The sequence below is a fragment of the Leptonychotes weddellii genome, chromosome 2, assembly GCF_054177405.1.
Source record: "Leptonychotes weddellii isolate Sample4059 chromosome 2, ASM5417740v2, whole genome shotgun sequence".
In the NCBI taxonomy this organism is placed as follows: Eukaryota; Metazoa; Chordata; class Mammalia; order Carnivora; family Phocidae; genus Leptonychotes; species Leptonychotes weddellii.
This window is the reverse complement of record NC_138370.1, coordinates 96434481-96449247: the sequence shown is the minus strand read 5'-3', so window position 1 is coordinate 96449247 and position 14767 is coordinate 96434481.

Below are 14767 nucleotides of genomic sequence, written 5' to 3'. Positions count from 1 at the left end.
TTTTTTTTTTTTTTTAAAGATTTTATTTATTTATTTGACAGAGAGAGAGAGAGACAGTGAGAGAGGGAATATAAGCAGGGGGAGTGGGAGAGGGAGAAGCAGGCTTCCCTCGGAGCAGGGAGCCTGACGCGGGGCTCGATCCCAGGACCCTGGGATCATGACCTGAGCCGAAGGCAGACGCTTAACGACTGAGCCACCCAGGCGCCCACACTTAGGTCTTTAATCCATTTTGAATTTATTTTTATGTATGGTGAAAGAAAGTGGTCCAATTTCATTCTTTTGCATGTTGCTGTCCAGTTTTCCCAACACCATTTGTTGAAGAGTCTGTCTTTTCGGGGCACCTGGGTGGCTCAGTCGTTTATTTCCGGTTTATTTCCAGGCTGTTCTGTTGATCTATGTGTCTATTTTTGTGCTGGTACCATACTGTTTTGATTACTACAGCTTTGTAATGTAAATTGAAGTCTGGAATTGTGGTGCCTCCAGCTTTGCTTTTCTTTTTCAAGATTGCTTTGGCTATTTGGTGTCTTTTGTGGTTCCATACAAATTTTAGGATGGTTTGTTCTACCTTTATGAAAAATGCTGTTGGTATTTTGATGGGGGTTGCATTAAATGTATAGATTCCTTTGGGTCGTATAGACATTTTAACAATATTTTTCTTCCAATCCATGAGCGTGGAATATCTTTCCATTTCTTTGTGTCGTCTTCAGTTTCTTTCATCTTTCATTCAGTGTTTTATAGTTTTAAGAGTACAGGTCTTTTACCTCTTTGGTTGGGTTTATTCCTAAGTATCTTATTATATTTGGTGCAGTTGTAAATGGGACTGTTTTCTTAATTTCTCTTTCTGCTACTTCATTATTAGTGTATAGAAATGCAACAGATTTCTGTACGTTGATTTTGTATCCTGTAACTTTACTGACTTCGTTTATCAGTTCTAGCAGGTTTTTGGTGGAGTCTTTCAGGTTTTCTATATAATGTATCATGTCATCTGCAAATAGTGAAAGTTTTACTTCTTCCTTATCGATTTGGATGCCTTTTGTTTCTTTTTGTTGTCTTATTTCCGTGTTTAGGACTTCCAGTACTATGTTGAATAAAAATGGTGAGAGTGGACAGCCTTCTCTTGACCTTAGGGGAGAGGCTCTCAGTTCTTTCCCATTAAGGATGATGTTTTTGGGTTTTTCATATATGGCCTTTATTATGTTGAGGTATGTTCTCTCTAAACCTACTTATTGAGGGCTTTTATATGGATGTTATACTTTGTCAAATTCTTTTTTTGCATCTATTGAAATGATCATATGGTTCTTATCCTTTCTCTTATTGATATGATGTGTCACATTGATTGATTTGCAAATATTGAACAACCCTTTCACCAAGGAATAAATCCCACATGATCGTGGTGAATGATTTTTTAAATGTATCGTTGGATTCAGTTTGCTAGTATTTTGTTGAGAATTTTTGTGTCTATATTCATCAGGGATATTGGCCTGTAGTTCTCTTTTTTAGTGATGTCTTTATTTGGTTTTGGTATCAGGGTAATGCTGACCTCATAGAGTGAATTTGGAGGTTTTCCTTCCTTTTCTATTTTTTGGAATAGTTTGAGAAGAATAGGTATTAACCCTTCTTTAAATGTTTGGTATATTATGCCTGTGAAGCCATCTGGTCCTGGACTTTTATTTGTTGGGAGTTTTTTTTTATTACTGCTTCAATTTCATTGTTGGCAATTGGTCTGTCCAAATTTTCTTCTTGTTTCTGTTTTGGTAGTTTATATGTTTCTAGGAATTTATCCATTTCTTCTAGCTTGTCGATTTGTTGGTATCTAGTTTTTCCTAATATTCTCTTATAATTGTATTTCTGTGGAGTTGGTTATTATTTCTCTTCTCTCATTTGTGATTTTATTTATTTGAGTCCTTTCTCTTTTTTCTTGATAAGTCTGCCTAGAGGTTTATCAATTTTATTGATGTTTTCAAAGAACCAGCTCCTGGTTTCATTGATCTGCTCTATTGTTTTTTTTTTAAGTTTCTATATCATTTATTTCTGCTCTAATAGTTATTATTTACTTCCTTCTGCTTGTTTTAGGTTTTGTTTGTGTTCTTTTTCTAGCTTCCTTAGATGTAAGGTTAAGTTGTTTATTTGAGATTCTTCTTGCTTTTTGAGGTAGGCCTGTCTTGCTATAAACTTCCCTCTTAGAGCTGCTTTTTCTGCATCCCAGAGATTTTGTCCATTGTATTTTCATTGTCATTTGTTTCCATGTGGTTTTGTATTTCTTCTTTTATTTCCTGGGTGACCCATTCATTGTGTAGTAGCATGTTATTTAACTTCCATGTATTTGTGGTCTTCCAGATTTTTTCCTTGTGGTTGACTTCTAGTTTCATAGCCTTGTGGTCAGAAAATATGCATGGAATGACTTCAATCTTCTGAATTTGTTGAGGCTTGTTTTGTGGGCTGATGATATGTGATCTATTCTGGAGAATGTTCCATGTGCACTTGAAAAGAATGTGTATTCTGCTGTTTTAGGATGGAATGTTCTGAATATATCTGTTAAATCCATCTGTTCCAGTGTGTCATTCAAAGCCACAGTTTCCTTGTTGATTTTCTGTTTAGATGATCTGTCCATTGATGTGAGTGGGGTGTTAAAGTTCCCTACTATTATTGTATCATTATTGATTAGTTCCTGTATGTTTGTTATTAACTGTTTTGTGTACTTGGGTGCTCCATGTCAGGTACATAAATATTTACAGTTGTTATATCTTCTTGGATTATTCCCTTTATTATTATGTAGTAGCCTTCTCTGTCTCTTGTTACAGTCTTTGTTTTAAAGTCTACTTTGTGCGATATAAGTATTACTACTCCCGCTTTCTTTTGACATCCATTTGCATGTTAGATGTTTCTACATTCCTCTGTTTCTTCCAGCCTGCTGTTCATTCCATCAGGCATGTTTCTCATTTTGTTTATTGAGCCCTTTATCTCTGCTATGTTATTCCTTATTTCCTGTGTTAAGGGTCTCACTCATGTCTTCCACTCTTTTCTGAAGTCCAGTGAGTATCCTTATGATCATTACTTTAAATTCTCTATTAGGCATGTTACTTATACCTGTTTCACTCAGATCTCTGGCTGGCCTTGTCCTGTTCTTTCATTTGGGACAGATTTCTCTGTCTTCTCATTTTGTCTAAGTCTCTGTGCCTGTTGCTATGTTTTAGGAAAGTCAACCACCTCTCCTGTTCTTGAGGGTAATGGCCTTATGAAGAAGAGATCCTGTAGTGCCCTGCCATGTAGTGGCCCTGGCTTCCTAGGGCCTGGTGCTTCCAGGAGTGTCTCCAATGTGTGCTGCATATGCTGTGCTGTTTTGTCCTGGCCACTTTATCCTTCAGGCCAGTCATCTGCAGCAGCTCTCTTTGCCTGTTATGGGCAGTATTTGGTCCCCGGCCTGAAGGTGCTGTGTTTTAGCCAGGTGTGTGCTGGTCTGTTTGTGAAATGAGCCCTGTCACCACCACCACCAGAACCAAGGCTCTGCAAAACTCTAGGTCAGGAGATGGTTTGAGCAGGGCTTTGGGCTGGTCTTCTGGGGGAGGGGCCTGCTGTGCTGGGACTGAGGTAAACATGACCGGGAGGGGCAGTTCTAGGGGAGTGCAGGGAGGTGGGGCTTGGTGGTAAGCAAGTTAGGTAGTGAGTATCAGTGCTGTGCTGGTTCCCACAGGTGGTTCTGTGTTTATGCTGAGGGGTGAGAGAGGGACCTGGCACTGCCACTTTCTTTGTTCCCAGAGCAGTCTCTCCATGAATGTCTCTCTGAGATGAGTGGATAACCTCCCACTGTGTGCCCCAGGTGATCTTCAGATCACTGTTTCCATACTGTGTGTTTCTGGGCCGTTTGCCAGCCTTTTCTCCAATAGCAGCCTAAGTGCCCTCCAAGCTCTCCCAGAGCCAAGCATGCTGACCTTTAAAACTCCAAACTTTAACCCCCACTGGTTGCAAGAACTCATGAAATTTGGCCCCTCTTAATTTCCAAGCCAATTGCTATGGGGATTCCTTTTCCCTGTGTGCTCCCCTGTGTACTAATCTGTCTTTCATCCTTTTCTATGATCATGCTCCCCACCTCCAGCAGTGCCATGATCCATTTCTCTCCCAAGCCCATCTCCACACTTCCTACCTTCTTCAGTGTGGCCTCTTCTCTACCTTTAGTTGTGTTTAGCTCTCTTCTGGTTCATTTCTGGGGTATTTAGGATGATTTCATAGTTATCTAATTGTATTTGTGGGACAGGGAGAGCCTCGGGTCCTCCTATTCCACTGCCATCTTCCAACCAGTTGCCAAGATGTATTCCAAATGAAGAGTTATAAATCCCAAATTAATGCCTGATTTATTTGGGTTCTTATTTTTAATTTATACCATTCATCTGCCAAAATAATGAAAGTATAGTAAAACTGTTATCATTCAGAACATTTAGGGAGTCATTTTGGATAGTGAGTTAAATGTTTGCACCTTGGTTTCTTTAGCTCTAAAATGAAACATTCTTTGTGTGAAAACAACTTAAGTCCCAGCAAGCACCAATACACACTAAGGTATTATTACTATTTCCAACATATTGAGATACTGTAGGCCTCACTGCTTTAAATACCAATGTTCTTTTATCAGTCTAGGATAACTCCTCTATCATTATATAAAACATGTTGAGCATAAGTATATCTATCATTGTATAAAACATGTTGAGCATAACCTGGGTGGCTCAGTCAGTTAAGCGTCTGCCTTGGGATCAGGTCATGATCCCAGTGTCCTGGGATCAAGTTCCACATTGGGATCCCTGCTCAGCAGAGAACCTGCTTCTCCTCCTGCCTGCTGCTCCCCATGCTTGTGCTCTCTCTCTCTCTCTCTGTCTGTCTCTCTGACAAATAAATAAATAAAATCTTTAAAAAACAAAACAAAAACATGTTGAGCATAAGTATATATTTTCTTGATAAAATAAGAGCTTCATTAAATATCAGCCATAATAAAGTGCTATCATTTTGTGATGATCAGAGCTCCTTTACTGTATATTAAAGGTTCTTAAATCTTGAGTCCAAACATTTTAACCTATTATTTACATTACTTTTCCTGTGGACTTTCAAGCTGTCAGCCCTCATGCCTCCATCAATTACCTTCCATGCAAGCTCCTCATCCCACCTTCCTTGTTGCTTCTGTTTTGTAAATGTGGTGTTCAGATAACCAAGCAAGTTAGCATTGTAAATAAACTAAGAATAAATGTATATTGAAGGCAAGTTTACAAACATTTCCTAAGTAAAGTATATAAATTTTAGCTCTTAGACTTTTGGCATGTTGCATCCTTTTATTTTTTCCTTACTGTTTTCAGCTGCATTATTAGCTTGCAGATACAACAATTCCAAATAGACGAGGTGATGTCATTATGTATATAATGACAATACATGATGTAGTGGTTAAAAAGATGGTCTCTGAAGTCCACAGGACTGGAGTTTACTAGCTTTGTAACCTTGTTCAAACTACTTAATCTCTCTAAACTTCAATTTCCTCATCTCCACAATGGGGAGAATAACATTACTGTTGCCATAGGATTGTTGTGCTTTGAAGTGAAATAATGCATGCACGGTGCTTACCATTAATGCTTGCCACAAAATTAAACTATATTATTATTGTTATTATTTTGCCTCTTCTCGAGACCACTGTTTCAATAGTATTAGCTTATAGTATGGTAAACTTGTTTGTACTGCTTCTAATCCAGGCAAGTGGCACATGAAGATGGGGCTAAGAGCAGAGCCCTAAACACCTGGGTCAGAATTTCAAGAGACATTGTACACAAATATCAAGACAGGTTAAACATTCAATTTCATTTTTACATTAAAATGACTACTTTAGGCATATATGTTTGGGATATGTTGGTCATTTATTCATCAAGTTTTGTGCATTGGATAAAGAGCATTAATTATGACTATATTAGTATGAGACAACATTGTACAGTTTATCTATGTCCAGGTAGAACTGGTAAAATTATTTTTTTGGGTTTTTTTTTGTTTTTATCTATTTTTTTTAAAGGCAAGATGCTTATAAGCAGAAGAGGTTTTTGAGAAACCTCATAAGGCTTCTGAAAATCTCAGTTTACTTTCATAATTCAAATAGTAATTAAATATCCCATGTGTTATGAGAATAACCCCTTTGTCTATATATTCTAGGGAGATATTTCTCTAGCATTTGTTGGCAGCTGTTAAGCCAAGTAGAAATACACTGTCAAATGTGGACATTAGTTTTAAATACGTATTAATTTGCTAGATTTGGAGACAGCAGCACAAAAGACATAGGTGGTAGCTTCTAATGATAGGTAAGCAAGTATATAATTAGAGTTCTAGAACCACTTGATCTTTGTCAACAGCAACTTTCAAAAATTTTTCACTATCATCACCTGCTTTTATTAGTATTTCCATCTGTTGCCTCAATGGTAAGGAAATACCACCTAAAAGAAGTATGGCAATGAGTGGGCTATGACTGAGCTTTTAAACCATTTATACCCAAATTCCATTTCTTATAGATGTGGGTATGTATGATAGTTTGCACTATCAAAATGTCTTTGAATCTGTGGAATTAAAATATTTTTCTCCAGAATTATATCTTACATTTTCATTGTGGCTTCTAATTCTTGTATTCCTTATCTTATTTGACCTCATTAATTCTCACATCCAATCTAAAAAAGTTAGTGGAGCAGATATTTTTTTCATTTTACTTTTTCTTAAAGATCGTATCCAAAGTTGAAGAAAATTGAAAATGAATAATAAAATATATTACTAGAGATAAGAAATTACTTCATAATGATAAATATTTATTTTTCCAGAAATATATTACAATTTTAAAATCATATATACATAATACCCATCCTCAAGTATATAGAGCAAAAAATTGACAATTTATCAGAAGTATTGAAGAAAAAAGCATCACAGTAGATTTTACCATACTACTCTTGGTAATTAATAAACTTGGGAGACAGAAAAATAGTAAGGACAAAGAAGACTTTAAAATACAGTAATTAGAATTGGATATATATGGTGCACATATAACTTCATGGAAATTAATGTTTGTGCTAGTCCATAATGTAGCTTCAATAAGTTTCTGGGGACCACATGAATATGGTGATATAGACCATATTCTCTGATTGTAATGAAATTAAGTTAGAGTTAATAATAAATTGATAATTAAAATGTTTGTAAATTACAAAAACATTTCCTAATAACTTATGGGCCAAAGAAGAAATCATAATGGAAATTAGAAAATACATAGAACTGAACAATTGTGAAAATTCTATATACCACAATGAATGGTATATAACTAAACTGGAATTGACAGGGAATTTTATTGGAATTATATCCTATAAAGGATATATCCTTATCCTTATAAAGGAAAAAAAAATAATGAGCTAAGAAGCACCCAACTGAAGATGTTAAAAAAGAAAAGTAGAATAAATCCAAAGTATAAGCAAAGATTTCATAAAGATAAGAGGAGAAATTACTGAAATAGGAAAAGAATTATAAGAAAGGATCAAAAGAACCAAAAGTTAGTTGTTTGAAAAAGTTTAACAAATACACAACAATATTAATCAAAAGAAAAAGAATGAACAACTAATATTATGGATGAAAAGGGCATAAAACTACAGGCATGGTAGCAATTTGAAAAGTAAGAGAATAGTATGAATGACTTTCTGACAATAAAATTTCAAATTTAAGCCAATGGACAATTGCTTAAAAAAAAAAAATCAGCTTACCGAAACTGACAGAGAAAGAAACAGAAAACCTGAATAGTCCTAAACCCATTAAAGAAATTTAAAAATTTAAAAATCTTTCCACAAGGAAAATATAAACTTTAAATATTTTGTATCTTTGCATTGTGTCAACTTGGTCAACTGGAACTGTTTCCCAGAATTTTATTTCTGTGTGTTTGTGTGATACAATTGGTCGGTGCCACTAGGTCTCACTCTTCCCCATGGTGATTGCTGTCAGGTTGCAGATTGTTCTCCCTCTCCCTTACTTGGTGTTCATCTCTTTTTCTTGACTGTTAGGTCTAATGCACATCAGTGATGCCAAGCCATCACTTGCCACAGATGCAAAAGTCTTCCATTAACCTCTGCACCAGCTCTGCTTCATGCTCCCACTTAAGAAGGTGAGAGCACCTGGCTTTGTAGATTTTTCTTTAAACTTTACCTTATCCATTCATCTCATTGCATCAGGAGTGCTGATCAGTGATTTTCCTCTGATCCTCTAAATTAGCAGTCTGGACCCTACTTTCCCAGTTCCTCCTGAAATTATGCAAGATCTAATTCCTTTCTTTTTTTTTTTTTAAGATTTTTTTGTTTATTTGACAGAGAGAGAGAGACAGCGAGAGAGGGGACACAAACAGAGGGAGTGGGAGAGGGAGAAGCAGGCTTCCTGCCAAGCAGGGAGCCTGATGTGGGGCTCAATCCCAGGACCATGGGACCATGACCTGAGCCGAAGGCAGACGCTTAACAACTGAGCCACCCAGGTGCCCCACAAGATCTAATTTCTATGATAAATTTTTTATTTTATAATATCCAGTGATGTGCTTCCTTGATTGAGTCCTAACTGATCTAACAAGCAAATTCAACCAAATATTTAAGGTATGCCTAATTTTTATATTACACAAATTTTTCCACAGAATAAAAAAAGGAAAATATACAGATGTCAAATTATAAGCATAAGAAAATGTGCTCCACATCATCTTAAATTTGCATTTTAAAACAATAATGAGATACCACTACACACCTATAGAATGGCCAAATTCTGGAACACTGACAACACCAAATGCTGGCAAGGATGTGAAGAAAAAGGAGCTCATTTGTTGCTAGTGGAAATAAAAAATGGTACATCCACTTTGTAAGACAGTTTGGCATTTCTTATAGAACTAAACATACTCTGGGGTGCCTGGGTGGCTCAGGTGGTTAAGTGTCTCCTTTGGCTCAGGTTATGATCCCAGGGTCCTGGGATTGAGTCCCGTATTGGGCTCCCTGCTCAACAGGGAGTCTGCTTCTCCCTCTGCCCCTCCCCCTGCTCGTGCTTGCTCTCTCTCTCTCTCTCGCAAAAATAAATAAATTTTTAAAATCTTAAAAAACAAAACAAAACTAAACGTACTCTGACCATATGATCCAGCAATCAACTTCTTGGTATTTACCCAAAGGATTTGAATATGTCCACACAAAAACCTGTATATAGATGTTTGTAGCAGCTTTATTCATAGTTGCCAAAACTTGGAAGCAACAAGATGTCCTTCAGTAGGTAAATGGATAAATAAACTGTGGTGCATCCAGACAATGGGATATTATTTAGCACTAAAAAGAAATGAGCTGTCAAGTCAAAAAAAGACATGTAGGAACCTTAAATGTGTTTTCCTAAATGAAGAAGCCAATCTGAAAAGGCTACATACTGTATGATTCCAACTACATGACATTCTGGAAAAGGCAAAATTATAGAGACAATAAAAAGATCAGTGGCTCTCAGGAGTTAAGGGAGAGGGATAAATGGGTGGAGCACAGATTTTTACGGCAGTAAAAATACTCTGTATGACAAGGCAGATGATAGATATGTGTCATACCTTTGTCCAAACCCATAGAATGTACAACACCAAGAGTAAACTCAGGTGAACTGTGGATTTTGGGGAATTGTGATGTGTCACTGTAGGTTCATCAATTGTAACAAATGTACCATTCTGGTGGGGGATGTCAATGGGGGAGGCAGGTGTGGGGGCAAGAGGTTTATGGGAAATCTCTATAACTTCCTCTCAATTTTGCTATGAACCTAAAACTGCTCTAAAAAAAAGTCCTAAAAACCTTTTTTTAATTTAAAAAATGTTATGGGATTGATATAACCCTTACTTCTTTTTTTAAAAGATTTATTTATTTGAGAGAGAGAGAGTGAGGGGATGGGCAGAGGGAGAGGGAGAGGAAGAGGGAAAGGATCTCAAGCAGACTCCCTGCTGAGCATGGAGCCTGATACAGGGCTTGATCTCACCATCCTGAGATCATGGCCTAAGCTGAAATCAAGAGTCGGATGCTCAAAAAACTGAGCCCCCAGGTGCCCAACACTTATTTCTAAAGTAGACAAATATAAAACAAGAAAGAAAGATTGCAGGCTAAGCTCAATTATGAATAGAGATGCAAAAGTCTGAACAAAATTCTAACAAATGAATTTAGCAATATAGTAAAAAGATAACATATCATGACTGAGTGGCAATTCTATAATAACTGAAAAATTGACTAAATATTTAAAGCCAATCAGTATAAAAAAGTAACAAAAGAGAAAAAACTTTTTACTAGATGCAGAGAAAGTTTTCAGTATATAATTCAACATCCATTCATGACAAAATCTTAGCAAAATAATAAAAGAGAAATTCTTTAACTTGATGAAGAAAAATCTACCAGAATCCCACAGCTAACGTTATATTTAATGGTAAAATGTTGAAGATCAGGATTAAGATAAAGATGTCCTACTATCATCACTTTCATTCAACATTGTACTAGATGTTGTAGATAGCACGGTAATATTCCCAAAACAATAAGATTAATTTTTTTAAACTATGTTCCTCTCTAGAGGAACATAACATCATTCAAAACTTCTGATTATTTCTCTAATTTTTTTTTATATGTGATGTCTGGTATTCAACAAAAAATTAACAGGTAAACCAGGAGATAAGACAATTGACCAAAAACCAAAAGAAAAGAAAAAATTCAGGAAAAAATAGATAGACCTACAGGAGATTCAATTATTGAAGTTACCAGACATGGATTTCAAAATAACTTAGGTTTATATATTGAAGAATATATCCTGAGAAAAAGAATTCCAGCAAGAATTTGAATTGATTAAAAAATCAACCGAAAATGACAATAACTAAAATAAAGAACTCAGTAAATGGGTTTAAAGATTAGACACCGCTGAACAGACAATTAGTAAGCTAGAAAATAGGTCAATAGAAAATAAATATATATTTAATTTTAGAAGGCTAGAAAAGAGAAAATGGTAAAAGCAGTATTTGAAGAGATAATGTCTGAGGATATTTTAAAATAGATGAAAAATAATAAACCAGATTGAAGAAATGCCACAAAACCAAACAAGAGAAATACAAAGAAAACCTTGAATACAAAGAAAATGAGAAAATTTAAAAAGCGTTCAGAAATAGGAAACATACTTTCAAAAAAAGAAACATATTTTTAAGTGAACAAAAATAAGATAGATGACAGAAATGATGAAAGCCAGAAGAAAACAGAATAATATATTTAAAGTGTTGAAAGAAAATAACTAGATTTCAACATCTAGCAAAAATATTGTTTACAAAAATGAAGGCAAAATAAGAACTTTAGATAACACAAATCTAAAAAATTAGACACCAGGAAACATGCACCAACAGAGATACTAAAGGAAATTTTTCAGACAGAAGTAAAATGATCCCAGATCAAATCATGAAAATACAAGAAATGAGGAATAATTGAAAAGGCAAATATATGTGGGTAGATTTAAATGAATATAGACTGTGTATGAAAAATCAAAAGTTACCCATGAAGAATTAAATAGGAGGACTTGATCTATCAGCAGAAATTATTATAAAGCAATAGCAACTAAGAAGTGTAGTTGCTATTACAGGAATATACAAACAGACAAATGGAATATAAATGACCCACACATAGCAACTTGAAAGATGACAGCACGGGCAATGCACACTGGTGGGATAAGAATGGACTATCGGTAAGGACAGCCGAGAAAATTGGTTATCCATATAGAATATAATGAAACAGATCCTTATCTTACACATTTACATAAAAATCAAGGTGGAATATAAATTTAAATGTAGAAGGCAAAACTGTAATTCTTTTAGAAACATTTATAGGAGCACACTTTTTAATAGCCTTGGGTTAAAGAAGAATTTCTCAATCAAGAACCCCAAAATGAAAATATCAGTAAATTATCGTGAAAATTAAGGACTTCTCTTTCTCAAAATACACCATAAGGAGGGTCAAGATACAAGATATACTGTTAAGAAGTTTGCAACAGATATAACTGACAAAGGTTGCTATAAATCTAAAATATATAAATAATTCCTAAAGGCAATAGGAAAGAGAAAACAATGCAGTAGAAAATCAGGCAGAAGAAGAAACACAAAGGTGACCTAAAGACCACACAAAATACCATTACATTAGTATTCAGGGAACAAAGCACAATGGGGTGCCATTTCACACCCTGCTTCTGGCAGACATTTCACTCAGACAAGTCCAACTTTTAGCAAGAGTGTGGAACAACCAGGACTCTCACACAGCTGGTAGGGCTGTTGATTAGCATAATCACGTTGGCACTACCAAGTGAAGTTGGACATGTTCATATTCCACAATTTATCAAGTTTAATCTGAGGCATATATCCTAGGAAAACCCTTACACTTGTATATCTCAAGGCACATAAAAAAGAGTTCATAATAACAAAAACTGGAGACCACATAAATATCCATCAACAGTAACGTGAGAAAGAAATTACTGTATAGTCTCGGGGAGCCTGGGTGGCTCAGTCGGTTAAGCGTCTGCCTTTGGCTCAGGTCATGCTCAGGTTATGCTCAGCAGGGAGTCTGCTTCTCTCTCTCCCTCTGCTTCTCCCCCCCCGCTCATGCTCTCTTTCTCTCAAATAAATAAATAAAATCTTAAAAAGAAATTATTTAGAGTCTTATTATGGAATACTGTATTGTAGCTAAAAATAAGTGAATTGTAGCTACACACATGAAAAGTTTGATTGGAAAAACAGGGTTTAATCTGAGTTAATCTGTAAAACAGGACGGAAGAGAATTTTACATACTAAATAATTCCATTATATAAAGTTTACAAGCAGGTAAAACCAATAATATGTTGTTTGTGGATGCAGGCTTAAGTGGTACAATTATAAAGAATTTGCTGACAAAAAATTCTGAAGGTTAGTTGTCTTTGAAGGCAGGAGAGGATGCTTTCAGTGATGGGTATCCAGGGTGTCCAGGACTTCTGAGATCCTGATAATATTCTATCACTAAGTCTTGGTGGTGCCTACAAAGGTATTATTATTATTATTATTATTATTATTAATTATTATTTCTCTGCAAATTGTCCACATGTAATACAAAAAAAGTGGGGAAAATGTATATTTCACAGTTCCAAAGCAAAATGGTGAAAAGAACACAATAGAAATTGTCCCTAAATTCTACTAAGCACTTCATGGATTCCAGAGCAGAATTATTGACATTCCTTGCATTTATCTGAGCTGGGCTTTCCGAAGTCTGGCTCTCTGAAGCCATGGAGCATGCAGGCTGGATTAACACGTTCTGAGCTGGGAATTTTCCTCCACAGTTGCAAGAGCCTGAAGAAGGGCAGAAAATGCTATTCACCACACACTTTGAACACATTTGGCAAATAGAGGGATCAAAACGAGGAATGAGATCATGGAGGTTATGGGGAGAGAAAGGCTGTGTACAACAAAGGAGGAAATACATAGAAAAAAATAAAAATTGGCATTTGGAATTACCTGGTTGGGTATGGTAAAAAAAAAAAAAAAAGATAATTATGAGAAGGGTCGTTCATATGTTGATGATTTGATTTGCTTTGACCCTCTATTACCAAATCTGACCTTTAGCAATCCGTTGTTCCATTTTTCTCCTTAACTTTCAGTTCTAAATTCTGCTTTTCGAATCCTTGTGCAGCCTTCTGTGTTTGCTCAATTATTCAACAGATTCATATAGCAATGTGTATGTTTGTCCCAAGCTGGAAATTATAAGGAAATTGTCTGTCCTTCTTGAATTCATGAGATAATGGGTAGGGATAATTTTTTAAGTAATTAAAGCAGAAAGGCAATCAAGATCACAAAATGGAAGAAAGTAGAAGCTAAGGCCCTCTGCCTCCATCAGCATTTTTAATCCTCCACCACATTCGAACTCTTGGGACCAGGTTTGTTCCTTTCTCATTCCAAACTCACAGCTTTCTTTCAGTTTGTCTCTTGGACTCCAAACAACTTTGTATTCCTCCACAGTTTTTACCATCTTCTTATTCAAAAACTGCCATAAAACTCAGCAAAGTTCTCAGAGAATAAAGCAGATAGAAAAATCTGGGGGCACCTGGGTGGTTCAGTTGGTTAAACATGGGACTCTTGGTTTCAGCTCAGGTCATGATCTCGTAGGTGGTCGGGTGGCGGGGAGTCTGCTTGAGATTCTTTCCCTCTTCCCCTCCCCCCCACTCATGCTCACTCTCTAAAATAAATCTTAAAAAGAATAAAAAAAAGAAAAAGAAAAATCTGGACTTCAGTGATCACTCAGTTCCCTAAAGCAGTCATGGTACCTCCTCATGATCGGAAGAGAGAAAAGAGCCTTTGTAATCTTGGCCTTGGAACCGGACACTCTTAGATACAGAACATATCCTAAAGGTTCAGTTCCATGCTCAAAGTAGAATTTCTTCTCCCAAGTCTCTGAAGAGGGTCCTTTCACTTCACTTTCTACTTACTGCCTGTAGTCACAGGCAGCTTTGTACTTCAGAGGACAGCTGTTATGCCAGTGGAGTTTCAAGAACGTTCTTCCTGTAACAGCCATCCACTGGACCAGCTCTGATGGCTAGCTGACCAATTCTTCATTTAATCCTTAAAATATTAAAAAATAGTATCTCCTTTTTCAAGATATGTCTCCTGAAAATCTTTTTTTTCTCCCCCAGAAGCCAAATCTCCCTGCCCTTTTTGTGCATTCCTCTATCAATTATATTTTTAAACCTTTCAGAATAGCTGGTG